The sequence below is a fragment of the Schistocerca serialis genome, chromosome 4 (genome assembly GCF_023864345.2).
Source record: "Schistocerca serialis cubense isolate TAMUIC-IGC-003099 chromosome 4, iqSchSeri2.2, whole genome shotgun sequence".
Lineage (NCBI taxonomy): Eukaryota > Metazoa > Arthropoda > Insecta > Orthoptera > Acrididae > Schistocerca > Schistocerca serialis.
Window position 1 is genome coordinate 171,808,785 of NC_064641.1, and position 13,951 is coordinate 171,822,735.

Below are 13,951 nucleotides of genomic sequence, written 5' to 3' on the forward strand. Positions count from 1 at the left end.
ATCGCTGTAATTGTCAATTGCAATGACTTAGAAGCTTCTATTTTGTACACAACAAAGGGATCAGACACCTTAGTACGTGACAGAAACAAGTTTTCTGCTTGTAAAATCCAAACAAAGCAAGTTTTCTTCAAACAGTTGAAACTTACATTAGCCCGAGGTTCGACACACCGGTGGTCCGAATTTGAACTATCAGTATCGTACAAGTCATTGAGTTATTTAAGGCTGACTGTTTTTGCACTTAAAATCCGAATGATACACTTGCAAATGGTGCCATTAGCTGAGCATTAATTTCAGCCCAATTAAAATCTTATGCAAAAGTATTCATCGATTCGCACAATTTTCCTGAGCGTCAACTCCGGATCATAGTTGAAACCTTACTTAATATACTGTAACATAACTCCTGTAAGTGAGATGTTCGACTGACTTTACGAATGTCCGCTAGTCTGGGGTAAACCAAAAACTTTTTGTTCTTACCTCAAGTAAAAACTGAGCAGCAAGACGCCACAAATCAAGATTTTTGAGCGCAGCCTTTCCATACTTTCACGCTGTAACGATTGCAGATCGACCTTTTTCCAATCCATTGCAGTTTTTAGTTTACGACTGAATACCTCAGACAGTGCTGTGAAGCTCACTTATCCAGCATCCCTGCGAATGTATTCAGACCTGTTCTGTACTTGGCAAACAGGTATGTAATTCTAGGAATGTGCCGACTGTGCTGCAAGCATTACAAATTAGCTATCCTTTTATCTGTCCATGATGGCCTCTAGTTGATGACGATACGTAACTCAGAGTAGACAACCGACATATTGGCATCCTGAACAGTGTGTTGTTATCGTTTGAACAACCACCATAATACCTGTGTGTTTTTGTGAAATATGGCGACCGTGACAGGAGAACTACTTGCAGGGCCCCCTCTTCCCTACCTGTGACAGCTTGTGGCCTGTGTCTCACTATATATACAGTCGGGTGTTCCAGAATCCCTATGTGAGTAGTAGTAGTAGTAGTTGTTGTAATATCCCTACAATAAACGCAGTGTCCGTCAGGCAAGCGTAGGTGAGTCGTTATCCATGGCGCATGCTGCACCTCTGGGACCAGACCAGCCTGCGGGGGTCCCCAGCACATGCCGATCACGCACACGGCCCTTGCAGGTTAACGACCAGACAGGAGGCGGAGGCCAGGAGGCCCACAGTGTTTTTGCAGGGACGCCAGCTCCAAGGTTCGCGTCTTTAGCGTACGTGGCATTCAAAGTCCCCTTTTTTGCAGAATGGTGGGCACTATGAGGTACACCTGATCTCTACATCCCGCACCTGTTCCTGCATCCCCAAAACCTCAGAATGGTCACTGCGCGGGCGAAACTGACGCCGTGATACAAGGAGTCAGGAGTGACTATGTAATACGCTAATGAGAAAATTTCCTACACTTAAGGGGCCGGATCAGCATAGCGGTCATATATCGACATAACTTTGGGGGAAACGCCCAGAAGATCGCAGAGGTTGCCGTATGGAAGACGAGAAGCTAAAATATTTGTAATCCTATTGTGCATAGCAGCGATCAAAATGAACAGTAAGAGCATTTTTATTCGTAAGTGGTGACTGGTTTCGACCCGATGTGGATCATTTTCGGACAACACTCGAGTGATGACTTGTTGGGACGATGGCACGAAGGTTGAACTGTGGATACCATCCACTGATCGACCACAGCAGTAGGGACGGGAAAAATCAACCGGTTAAAATCAGTACCGGTGTTTTAGTGCTGAATTACCGAAATATTTCGAGATTTGTTTTGTCCCTGGTATAACAGGCGGTTTTTTATTTTTTGCTAAAACCGAGCTAAACAAACCATAATATCAATTAGCCATAGTAGCATGCTAAAATTTTTCGTTTTTGAGTAAACCTTTTTTTAGAAAAGAGTAATTTTTATTCATAAAATTTCCACTGGTTTGAAATATTGCGTTATTGTGCAAAATAAGTACTCAGTGCTATTTCAATAACAATGCCTACAGAAACGACCAACAAACACATAGCACAAGAACTGGTACAGCATTACTGAGGTAGTAATGTCCCTGCTGCCACGTGACGTGGTTTAAGGTGAAGTGTTGCGAGACTTGCCCCTACCTGGTCTTCGCGGTAGTTTCTCGCTGTCGCCGCCAGACTCATGTTGTATTGCAGAATAGCACCAACCCTACTCTGGAAATATTTTTACATTGTGACGTAGCTATGCAAGATTAAGACTTGTCTGTCACATCTACAAAATAATAAAAGAGGAAGAAAGTATGGTAATAGTAATGAATTTAAAACTTAATAACAATTCATTTGTAGTACACAATAAAAACAGAAAGTACTTGATATGTTGTGTGTGTCTACATAATATCCCTTTACTGCTTATTGACCGTGAAAACGGGCAAATTAACACGAAGAAAAGAGTTCGTCAACATCAGTTTTCACCCTTCAGCACTGATTATTCGTATTGCCCAAATAGTATAGTCCATAATTACGACTTGATTATTGAGCAGAGTTTCAAAAAATTAGAATCAATGGCAGAATACGTGTGATTTTTTTTTTGTAGTATTCAACCATTTTTCACTTTCCAAGAGAAGCAGCAAACGGTGGGTGGACTATCTTTTCTTTTATGTAGTTGTGTAATCTGATATTCTAATTCTCTGTATCTTGAAACAGAGCAAACATTTTTCCATTTTAGTTCAATTTCTACATTTACCGTACCGTGTGAGCTGCTAAAACTCAGAAACAAGTCCCAGTACGATCAGGGAAGTTGTATAGCGTAGTAGCCATCTACCCCCCCCCCCTTCCCCCTTTTCATGAAGAACGTTCCCGTTTATACCTGAAGGGAGTGCTTTTGAAGATACAAGGGCTGCGAACTTTCGCCTCTAGAAATTTATACAACATTGCAGAACATTCGACAGCATTCCATAACATTCCAGAATTTTCCGGAAAGTTCCACAATGACCCGGGATGTTCTGGAATGTTCGGAAATAGTCCACAATGATTCGAGATGTTCTGGAACGTTCGGGAATAGTCTGAAACATTCGGAAAGATTTCAGAATATTCGGGAACATCCCGCAGCATCCCAGATCATTGTCAAACATTCCCTAAAACTCTTGAATTTTGTGAAATGTTCAACGACATTCTGGACCATTCGAAGCCATTTTGGTATGTTCTGGGATTCGCCACTGGTGGTGCTACTCGTTGGATACATTAACTGAATACAAACCGAAAATAAAGTGTGAAAAGTCTGTAAAGTGTACTTAGGGTATTTGTTAGTAAAAAGTTGATTTGGTTTATATTTTAGTCAATGACCAAATGTAAATCAGGAGGAGATCTTTCCAGTTTTGAAGTTAAACGGCGAAAACAAAAAGAACAGCGAAAAAACGAAACAGACGAAGAATGTAGAGCATGTTTAAGTTCCCAACAGATGATTAGTGAGTAGCGTGAGATGCAGAGAAACCGAAGAACAACGAAATGAACAGGCTGAAGAATCAACAATTGCGACAGAGTCTTACAAATGACTGTGAACTCAAGCCGGCCATGAAAATATCACACTCGAGAAGCACAGACGAGAACAAGTAAACAGTACGACGTAACAAATAAAGCATTCCAGTACTACCCGACGAAAGAATATAACAAACACAAACACATCGTAACCGGAAAAATGGATAACCTCTGCCAATTTTGCAACGCGAAAAAATTCAGTAGAAAAACACTAGGATTCTATTGCATGAATGGAACATTTCGGTTACCGCCACTGGAAGCGTCTCCGCAGGAATATTTGCATAACTAGGCCTGGGAGAATCTAAACACTTTCCTCAAAATATAAAAGTGTACAACACCTGCCTCCAAATTACTTCTTTCGGTGTCACTTCGATCAGCACTAACATAGGTGAAATTGATTCTGTTTCCATCTAAGGATAAATTTATCACAACCACTACCCAACGAAGATCATAAATTTCTGCAAGTATGTTCAACGCCGTCCGAGATGTACAGAGGATCTTACACAAATACAATCAACTGATTCACATATTCAAAACAGCCCTAGACCGAATGATTTCTGGTGACTATAAACTTATAATTCCAGCCGACATAATACCATCTGGAGAAGAAGAAGATGATGATTTATTGTGGAAGGCGCTAAACAGCTAGGTCTTCAGCGCCTTGCATTAATGTTATACTGAAGAAGATTTTCATAATCTATGGAAGGAGATCAACAAACTGGAAAACTACGTTTGGTCCCACCACAGGAAACGTAAAGCAACACCAGGAAGGCGAGGTTCAGAAAAGCCCGTAATAAAACCCCAGCGAGACACAGCGGGATAACTAAACGAAATCATGGAGAAAATACCCGTAAAGATGCTGTTAAGAAAGGAACAAATAGGGGTGGCTGGCTGACGACTTAGAAATAATACGTTACCCAGCCACTCTGTGACACATTAAGATTGCAAACCAAGTACACTCCTGGAAATGGAAAAAAGAACACATTGACACCGGTGTGTCAGACCCACCATACTTGCTCCTGACACTGCGAGAGGGCTGTACAAGCAATGATCACACGCACGGCACAGCGGACACACCAGGAACCGCGGTGTTGGCCGTCGAATGGCGCTAGCTGCGCAGCATTTGTGCACCGCCGCCGTCAGTGTCAGCCAGTTTGCCGTGGCATACGGAGCTCCATCGCAGTCTTTAACACTGGTAGCATGCCGCGGCAGTGTGGACGTGAACCGTATGTGCAGTTGACGGACTTTGAGCGAGGGCGTATAGTGGGCATGCGGGAGGCCGGGTGGACGTACCGCCGAATTGCTCAACACGTGGGGCGTGAGATCTCCACAGTACATCGATGTTGTCGCCAGTGGTCGGCGGAAGGTGCACGTGCCCGTCGACCTGGGACCGGACCGCAGCGACGCACGGATGCACGCCAAGACCGTAGGATCCTACGCAGTGCCGTAGGGGATCACACCGCCACTTCCCAGCAAATTAGGGACACTGTTGCTCCTGGGGTATCGGCGAGGACCATTCGCAACCGTCTCCATGAAGCTGGGCTACGGTCCCGCACACCGTTAGGCCGTCTTCCGCTCACGCCCCAACATCGTGCAGCCCGCCTCCAGTGGTGTCGCGACAGGCGTGAATGGAGGGACGAATGGAGACGTGTCATCTTCAGCGATGAGAGTCGCTTCTGCCTTGGTGCCAATGGTGGTCGTATGTGTGTTTGGCGTCGTGCAGGTGAGCGCCACAATCAGGACTGCATACGACCGAGGCACACAGGGCCAACACCTGGCATCATGGTGTGGGGAGCGATCTCCTACACTGGCCGTACACCACTGGTGATCGTCGAGGGGACACTGAATAGTGCACGGTACATCCAAACCGTCATCGAACCCATCGTTCTACCATTCCTAGACCGGCAAGGGAACTTGCTGTTCCAACAGGACAATGCACGTCCGCATGTATCCCGTGCCACCCAACGTGCTCTAGAAGGTGTAAGTCAACTACCCTGGCCAGCAAGATCTCCGGATCTGTCCCCCATTGAGCATGTTTGGGACTGGATGAAGCGTCGTCTCACGCGGTCTGCACGTCCAGCACGAACGCTGGTCCAGTTGAGGCGCCAGGTGGAAATGGCATGGCAAGCCGTTCCACAGGACTACATCCAGCATCTCTACGATCGTCTCCATGGGAGAATAGCAGCCTGCATTGCTGCGAAAGGTGGATATACACTGTATTAGTGCCGACATTGTGCATGCTCTGTTGCCTGTGTCTATGTGCCTGTGGTTCTGTCAGTGTGATCATGTGATGTATCTGACCCCAGGAATGTGTCAATAAAGTTTCCCCTTCCTGGGACAATGAATTCACGGTGTTCTTATTTCAATTTCCAGGAGTGTATTTTGGGAAGAACTCCGGACACCGCACAACATTTTAAGACACGAACAACACTCGCCTCGTTATCAGCTAAAATAGAGGGAAGATTCTGTTGGAGACCCAGTTCAACCCTCAGGTCGTCATATAGAACACACTCGGTTAAAAGATGTCGTACTGACAGCTGTGTCCCGCATCTCTAACATACTGGGGGCTCCTCTCGATGTAAGAGGAAGCCTTGTGTCAGTGGGCAATGTCCCACTTTAAGCCAAGTAAGGGCAGGAGGAGGAAGGGAGCAAGTCTCCTTAGCAGCAGCATCAGCGAGTTCGTTTCCCTGGATGCCTATGTGCCCTGGAACCCAGCAAAAAATGATTTCCTTGTTTTGCCTGTGCAAGAGAAGGAGAGCGTCCTGCACTTGTTGCACCATCCGATCTGCTGGGTACATCTGTCCAACAACGAGAAGGGCACTTTGAGAATCAGAGCAGATGATAAATTTTTTGTCACGGCGCCGTCTCATCTGCTCCATTGCCCTCAGGATAGCAAACAATTCCGCGTAATAAACTGAAAACTGCTCTGGGAGCCCTATCCTGAGGACAGTATCGGGGAACACGACAGAAAAACCGAAAACATCTCCCTGCTTAGAACCATCCGTGTAGACGGTAATAAAATCTGGGTGGCTATGTAAAATTTCACTAAATTTAATTCTAAAACCATGGTCTGGGGTACAATGCTTCTTGTAAGCAGTCAGTTCTAAAAGCAATCTAGGCCTTGGTCGTAGCCAAGGGATACCCTACTCCATCCCTGGCTTTTGACCTTAATGCCCCCCCACCTGTAATAGTTCAAGGCTCTCCCTTGCACGGATCCCAAATGGCCATGTTGCTTGTGGTCGATGATCGAACTGCCGTTCCAGTGGCGGCTGAACAACGTAACTGGATGCTGGCGACGTAGGAACGGACGAAAACCTATTTTCTTGGAGTATCACGAGAAAAAGACATCGAATAGACAGCGGAGGCTCACCAGCCTCTGCACACAAACTAACAGCAGGGCTCGTGCGATAGCCCCCTGTTGACAGCCTAGTACCAGTTTAAGGTGTGAAGGCCTTGCTGACCCATAAATCTGGCATCTGTATTCAAGCCAGGGTCGCACGAAGGCCTTATAAAGTTGGAGCAGACGTGCTTTGTCGGCTCCCCTAGACCTGTGACTAACACATTTAAGGATGTTTAAGGCCTTGAGACATTTCAGTTTCAGTTCTTTAAGGTGTGGCAACCATGTTAACTTCTCATCAAAGATAAGACCCAGATACTTCACCTTTTCCTTAAAAGTGAGATTGGTGTCCCCCAGTTTTAAAACAGACAAATTAAACAATGTTAGCACTGAATAGGGGATCATGGAGGAATTTTATAAGGGGGGCTACAATGATGATTAAACAGAGAGTGGGAAGGATTGAAAGCAACACAAGCTGTTTTCTCTAATGAGAATTTAAAAACTGTGGTGCGAGACCATTCCTCCAACCGTTTGACCGTCAGTTGCAATTGCCGAGTAGCCGTGGCAAGGCTGGAGGATGCACAGAAGATGGAGAAGTCGTCTACAAATAAGGAACATAGTACTGGACGTCGCACTGTGGTTGAAATATTATTGATTGCGATGGCGAAAGCCGTGCCAATTAAAACGCTCCCCTGAGCGACACCATTCTCCTGCCAAATGGATCCATCAGCAAGACATTACTTTAGGTCGACGTCCCTATCTATTACGCGTGGAACTAGAAAAATCTTTTAATGACGAAAACAAGTGAATCATCCAGGAATCATGGACAATGGCGCACTAGGCAGTGTAAACGCCGCACATCCGAACATAAACTATACTGGAACAATAGTAATCTTATCCTCATCATACATAGGAAGTCCGAGACACATGCAAAAATACACTCAAGACGCCATGACTTACATAAGAAAATATGGATGACATGACCTCTCCATAACATTCAGAGGCGACTCGTTGTGGCAGAAATCAAAGAATAATTAAGATGCGAACAAGCCCCCAGGCATCGACAGGACATAATAGCCCGAGTCTTCTGGCAAAAACAAATGAGATTTGTTGAAGTCATCGAAAATATAATATCTTTGGAACCGTTAGATACTGAATGTACACTATCGAATGGTAAACACGAGAAATGCCTCGCTCACACAGTCTCATATGGCTACATGACAAAATTTGTCCCACGGATATGGGCAAAATCATCCAAGCTGAATTTCCCAATCCACAAGAAGATCCATAACCGTAAGATATAGCAGCGAAAAACATTATTCACGGACCATGCGAGCCATTAAATCCAAATTCTTCATCTATGAGTGATGGAAAATGTAAAAAATAAATAAAATAAAATAAAATGAAAAACCGAAACCATACTTGGACGACATACAAACTGGAGTTCATGGCTATCCCCAATACAGAAAACGATTATCCAAAAACGGTGGTTTCACAGCAAAAATACGAATACTAGACAGCGACGAACTGGAAATAGATAATCAGTGGGTAGTACCATATAACACACTACTTTCCAAAATGTTCCAAGAGCACAAACATATAATACAGCAGTTCCGTGAAATCCTTCAAATAAAAGTATGTTAATAAAGGCAGTGACTTGGCAGGATTTCAAATAGCCAAAGATAGCGAACAACAATACGAGATCCTCATGTACAAAATAGGAAGACACAACAGTAACGATGCAAGATGGCAGATTTTCGGTTCTTCCATACACGAAAGTGAACCAGCTGTGCAACATCTAGCAGTACATTTGGAGAATGGACAGAGAGTTTACTTCACGAAAGACACCTCCAGAAAAATTGAAGTAGCGCCAGCTTAGAACATAACATTAACAGCTTTTTACCAACAGTGCCAAACGGAGCCATCAGCAATACATTACTTTATGTCCACGTCCCTACCTATTATGTGTGGAACAAGAAAAATCTTTCAATGACGAAAATAATTAGAAGATCATCCAGGAATCATGGACACTGGCGCACTAGGCAATGTAAACGCCGCACATCCGAACAATGCCGAATGTTTCTTTCTCCGGATGTTGCTACACAAAATATGGGGGCGAACATGTTTCGCACATATGAAGACTCTTGACGGTTACGTGCATTCACTCACCCCAAAATGTAACCCATCGAATCCAAAGCAACTATGGGACTCCTTCAAAGAGAGTATGAGTGACAACCAGATCTTAGTACAAAGGGATGTAAGCACCACGAAAAGATGCCATTAGTGTGCTAAAGTTTGAAATTACAAAGGAAAAAAGCTACATCATCAACGAACTACTTCAACAAAATACTCATCAGTGACAATGAATGGGAAATTTACAACGTTATCATGGGCTGGATAGACAACAACACTGGCGGAATTATTTACTTTGACGCACCAGATGGCACCGAGAGGCGTTTCTGGTGAGATACGTGCTAAACAACACATCGCGCTTGCACTGGCATCATCCGGCACTGCATCCACGCTTATGGAAGGTGGACGAACTGCCCATTCCACCCTACAACTACCGTTGAATACAGCAAAAGAACAAATCCCGGTATGTAAAATCACAAGTGCACTTGGACGGAGTGAATTTCTAAAGCAGGCTGAAATTATCTTCTGCGACGATAAAAAATCACAGGCAGCCATGGACAGGACATTATGGGACTTGTGAGGAAACTTTGAAATGATGGGACCAGCTCTGTACATACTCTCAGGAGAGTTTCGACAAACACTTCCAGTTATGCCCAAGTCAACACCATCAGATGAAATGAATGCATGCTTACAAATTCACATATCTGGCCACACATACAAACATTGTGACTAACAAAAAATATGAGAGCTGAACTATTGAAAGACGAAACAACAGCACATTTTGTTCAACAACTTTTATAAATAGGCGAAGGCACATATCCCACTGACCACAGCAGATGAAATGAATGCATGCTTAAAAAATCACATATCTGGCCACACATACAAACTTTGTGACTAACAAAAAATATGAGAGTTGAACTATTGAAAGATGAAACAACAGCACATTTTGTTCAACAACTTTTACAAATAGGTGAAGGCACATATCCCACTGATCAGACGACCAACTTCATTAAACTCAACAGTGATTTCTGCAACATAGCCACTGCTGAAAACGAACTCTCGACCAAATTTATCCAAACATTGTTTGCAAAATTGCCAAAATTGCCTTTCCAAATAGCCAGTGTGAATTGTCACACTGGCTATTTGGAAAGGCAATTTTGGCAATTAAAAATAATATTGTTGACGATATCATCTTTAACATTCAAAAGAAAATTCCTGGGGAAGAGCGAATAGCTATACAAATCGATCGACGTGATGGTAAACGTTGAAGAAAGTGAGAACTGCCCTATGGAATTTCTAAACTCTTTGCAAGTACCAGAAAAGCCATTACACAGCGTTCGACTTAAAACTGGATCCCTGATCGTACTGCTCAGAACACGTAAATCACCAAAACTATGTAATGGAACATGGATGATAGTCAAACAGCTACTGAGTACATCATCGATACTGAACTTATGACTGTACAAAGGACACAAGTACAAAGTACACAAGTACAAAGGACACAAACTAATTATCCCCAGAATACCACTGATCTCTATTGAACTGCCATTCGAATTTAAGAGACTGCAATTTCCAATCAAATTAGCCTACAGTTTTACAACTAACAAAGCGCAAGGAAAAACTTTAAAAATTGTGACATCAACCTCAAAGACACCTGCTTCTCTCATGGTGAACTATACGTAGCTTTCTCTCGACTACGTAATTCGAAAAATTAGTACTTATATACCCCCAATAACAAAATGAAAAAATGTTGTTTATAGAAAAGTATAATAAAACTTTTTACCTCTTATACTTTAACATGTATTTTAAATAGTTAGAATATGTTTTTGATAAAATATTTTTACCTCCAATACTTTAAAGTTTATACTTTTATTTCAACTACCACAGAATATAACATCAACTCGCTGATCGAAGTCGGGTACCCCCCACAAGTACGAATAAAAAACCGAAAATTTTGAATGGTTTTGACAGTCAGATTAAACTGGCGTGGGAAGAAAACGATATAACCGAAAACCGGTATATTAAGGGATAACCGCCAGCCTGCCCAGCAGTTGACACGATTCGGTGGTATCCACAGTTTCTGCTATGGCCATCGTCTCCACACATCATCACTTGAGTGTGGTCCGAAGATGATCCAAGTCGGCTAGGAACTAACCAAGAGATTATTCTCATTGTGTAATTTTAAGCTCTATTTCTATACTTGCAAGAAATAATAACTTAAAATGGGTCCACCTTCTTGCAAGAAAGCAATTATTTTTTTCAGCCCCAAACATGTTTCACCACACTTGAGGCATCTTCAGTGAATTTTTTTTTGTATGTATGCATACAGATTTTATGACGTTAGAAATATGTTGACACCAGATTTTGTTATAAATTACATTCGTAGTTTACAGTTTTTTACGTTACGTGTACCCTGTGGCTACCAACAGAAATCAGCCAGAGGTCTAAATAAATGTAGCATGGCATCTGCAACACAGAGGTGTTAGGGCAACATCGAGCCACTGTACACTTATTTATGAAAATTTAGTTTAAAGTTAGTATTAAGTTCTTTCTTCCAGGGAACGATGCATCGACACGTCCTAAAGTGAAGAAAGATAAATACTTGCGGAGTGTTAGGTACCATATTAACATAAGAAAGAGCCGCACCGCAAGTAAATATAGTTGTAAGTTTATGATATGTATGAACGTGATAGTGTGAAAATATGTGTAGAAGAATACAGTTGCAGTACGTCGCATATCACGATGCTGAACTAGGGTGGAGCACCACCAAATAATCAGGGGATAGAAACCTAACTACTGTGAGCGTCGACTACTCATGAAAGCGTCAAACATCTGATTTACATTGGAATTTTTATACACGTTTGCTACTTATACAAAACCCTATTTTACGCTCATACATAACATATAGTATTGATCAATCAATCGATGTATACCTCAGAATATGAAATGGTTAACCTTTATACAATGAACATAACAAGTAAATATTGACGTGCACTTTAAACAGTGAATTAGTATTCGATACGAGTGGTATGGACAGGTTTACATTATGTTTGTAAACAACTATTTTTGTTCTGGGGATCACAATTAAGTCCAGTAAAGAGCCGTAACTGAGCACCTAAATGCCTTTCCGTGAAATTTTCTTAACACTGTAGTGTGTAGATCCTTCCTGGAGAAATCTAGAGAGGTGAGATCCCGCGTAGTTATTTAAACAGAGCGTAGACTATGTTGCATCGACTATTGTTTACTTCTTTAATTCTTTTAAATTGATAAATATGCTCCGACAAGAAGTCTCTGTGAATTAGAATGAAATGCGTGTCAATTTATGCCATAAAGGGAAAACAAATCTATTACCGGTATTGTATGAATGTTACGTAAGGCAAAAGGAGCACTCATATAATTGGAATTGAATTTCTCCGCTCAGGGACTGGGTGTTGCGTGGTCCTAATCTTCATCATTTCATCCCCATCGACGAGGAAGTCGCCGGAGTGGCGTCAAATCGAAAGACTTGCTCCAGGCGAACGGTCTTCCCGACGGGAGGCCTACGTCACACGACGTTTTTTATTGGAACTGAACAACGTAACGAAATTATAATTTGATACAATGTACTAAAACAAAATGATAATCAGACTGTAGTGTATGTAAGTAGCGAAAATGGCATATCAGCAGATGAATAGGATAAGTTTATTTTCGTAGTTATAATTTTTCTTTTTTTGTTATGTGTATATTACGTGGAAAGGACACTATAAAAGCTTTGTGTAATGCAATGGTATGAAAGACGCTCAAAAACAAAGCTCAAAAACATACGAAACCTGCCTGCAAAGTGTTAAGTGTGCGTGTGAGATATGTGGGTTTACGCGTTATGAATTAAAAAATGACAATACTTCGTGTAACATTAATTTTCTGTGCTTGACAACATTGTAAAAACATGAATTTTCTGTGCTCGACAACGTGATAGAAGCGGCAAGAAACTTACATTGTTGGCGGATGTTGGATGTACGGCTGCCATCCCCACAGTGCGAGCGACGGGTTGAAATACATTCCTCGGGCCGCTGATATGGAAACCAGTTGTCACCACCTCGAAGATTTCACAAAAGATCTTGCCGCTGAATACGGGCTTCACGAGTTTGTGCAGTAGGGATTATGTGGACGCACGATACGGGCATTCTGACTTTGTGTTAAACATGTCAAAGTGAGCAGAGACAGCAACGGAAGCCGAGCTGCGCGTGCATGCTTCGCAAGCTAAACAGTGGGCGGATACTGACTGACAGTAATGAGACTATGCACTTACAACAAGCACTTTGCTATGAAGGAAACTTATGTATGTATGTGTTGGAGGGAGTTGACATGCCTGTATAAATTGGTAATCATATAGGATAACTCCAATGGCAGAAAAATAAAGGCTATGCCCATACCGCCCAGGGTTATCAACGTATAAAAAAAGGTAGCATATTATTGTTATTTCCTTCTTTTCTTTTCTCCATCGTTCTTCTGGTATTGTTCAGAAGTGTGCATTCCAATTGTGCAATAGAAAATATTAAAGAAAGGTATCAAGATATCAAAGTTTATTCGTACATTCACGGCGATGATACCCATGTACCGGTATTCATCTCTCCGCGACGTGCCGAGAATCCTGTAGCAAGAGCATCAAAGCCGACAAGAATAATTTGCGTGAGCAGGAGAGGGGTGATCTGGAACCAGTATCGTCCTTCCAAGCTCTATGCACAATGGCTGTAACAAGGAAAAGAAGTACGCAAATTTAAATTTGAATAAATGTATTGAATATTGAAGGTCTGTTTATATTAGTGCCAGTTAAAGTTCACTCAGGAAACGTGTGTACCCTCCAATTTTTTTCAATCATTCTTTCAAAATTTTAGTTTTAATTATTTAAGCAACAAATTTATATTGAGCTTTCCAATATATATATTACATTTTATATTCACCCCACCCTCCCCCGCCCTTATTCAAGCAACAATAT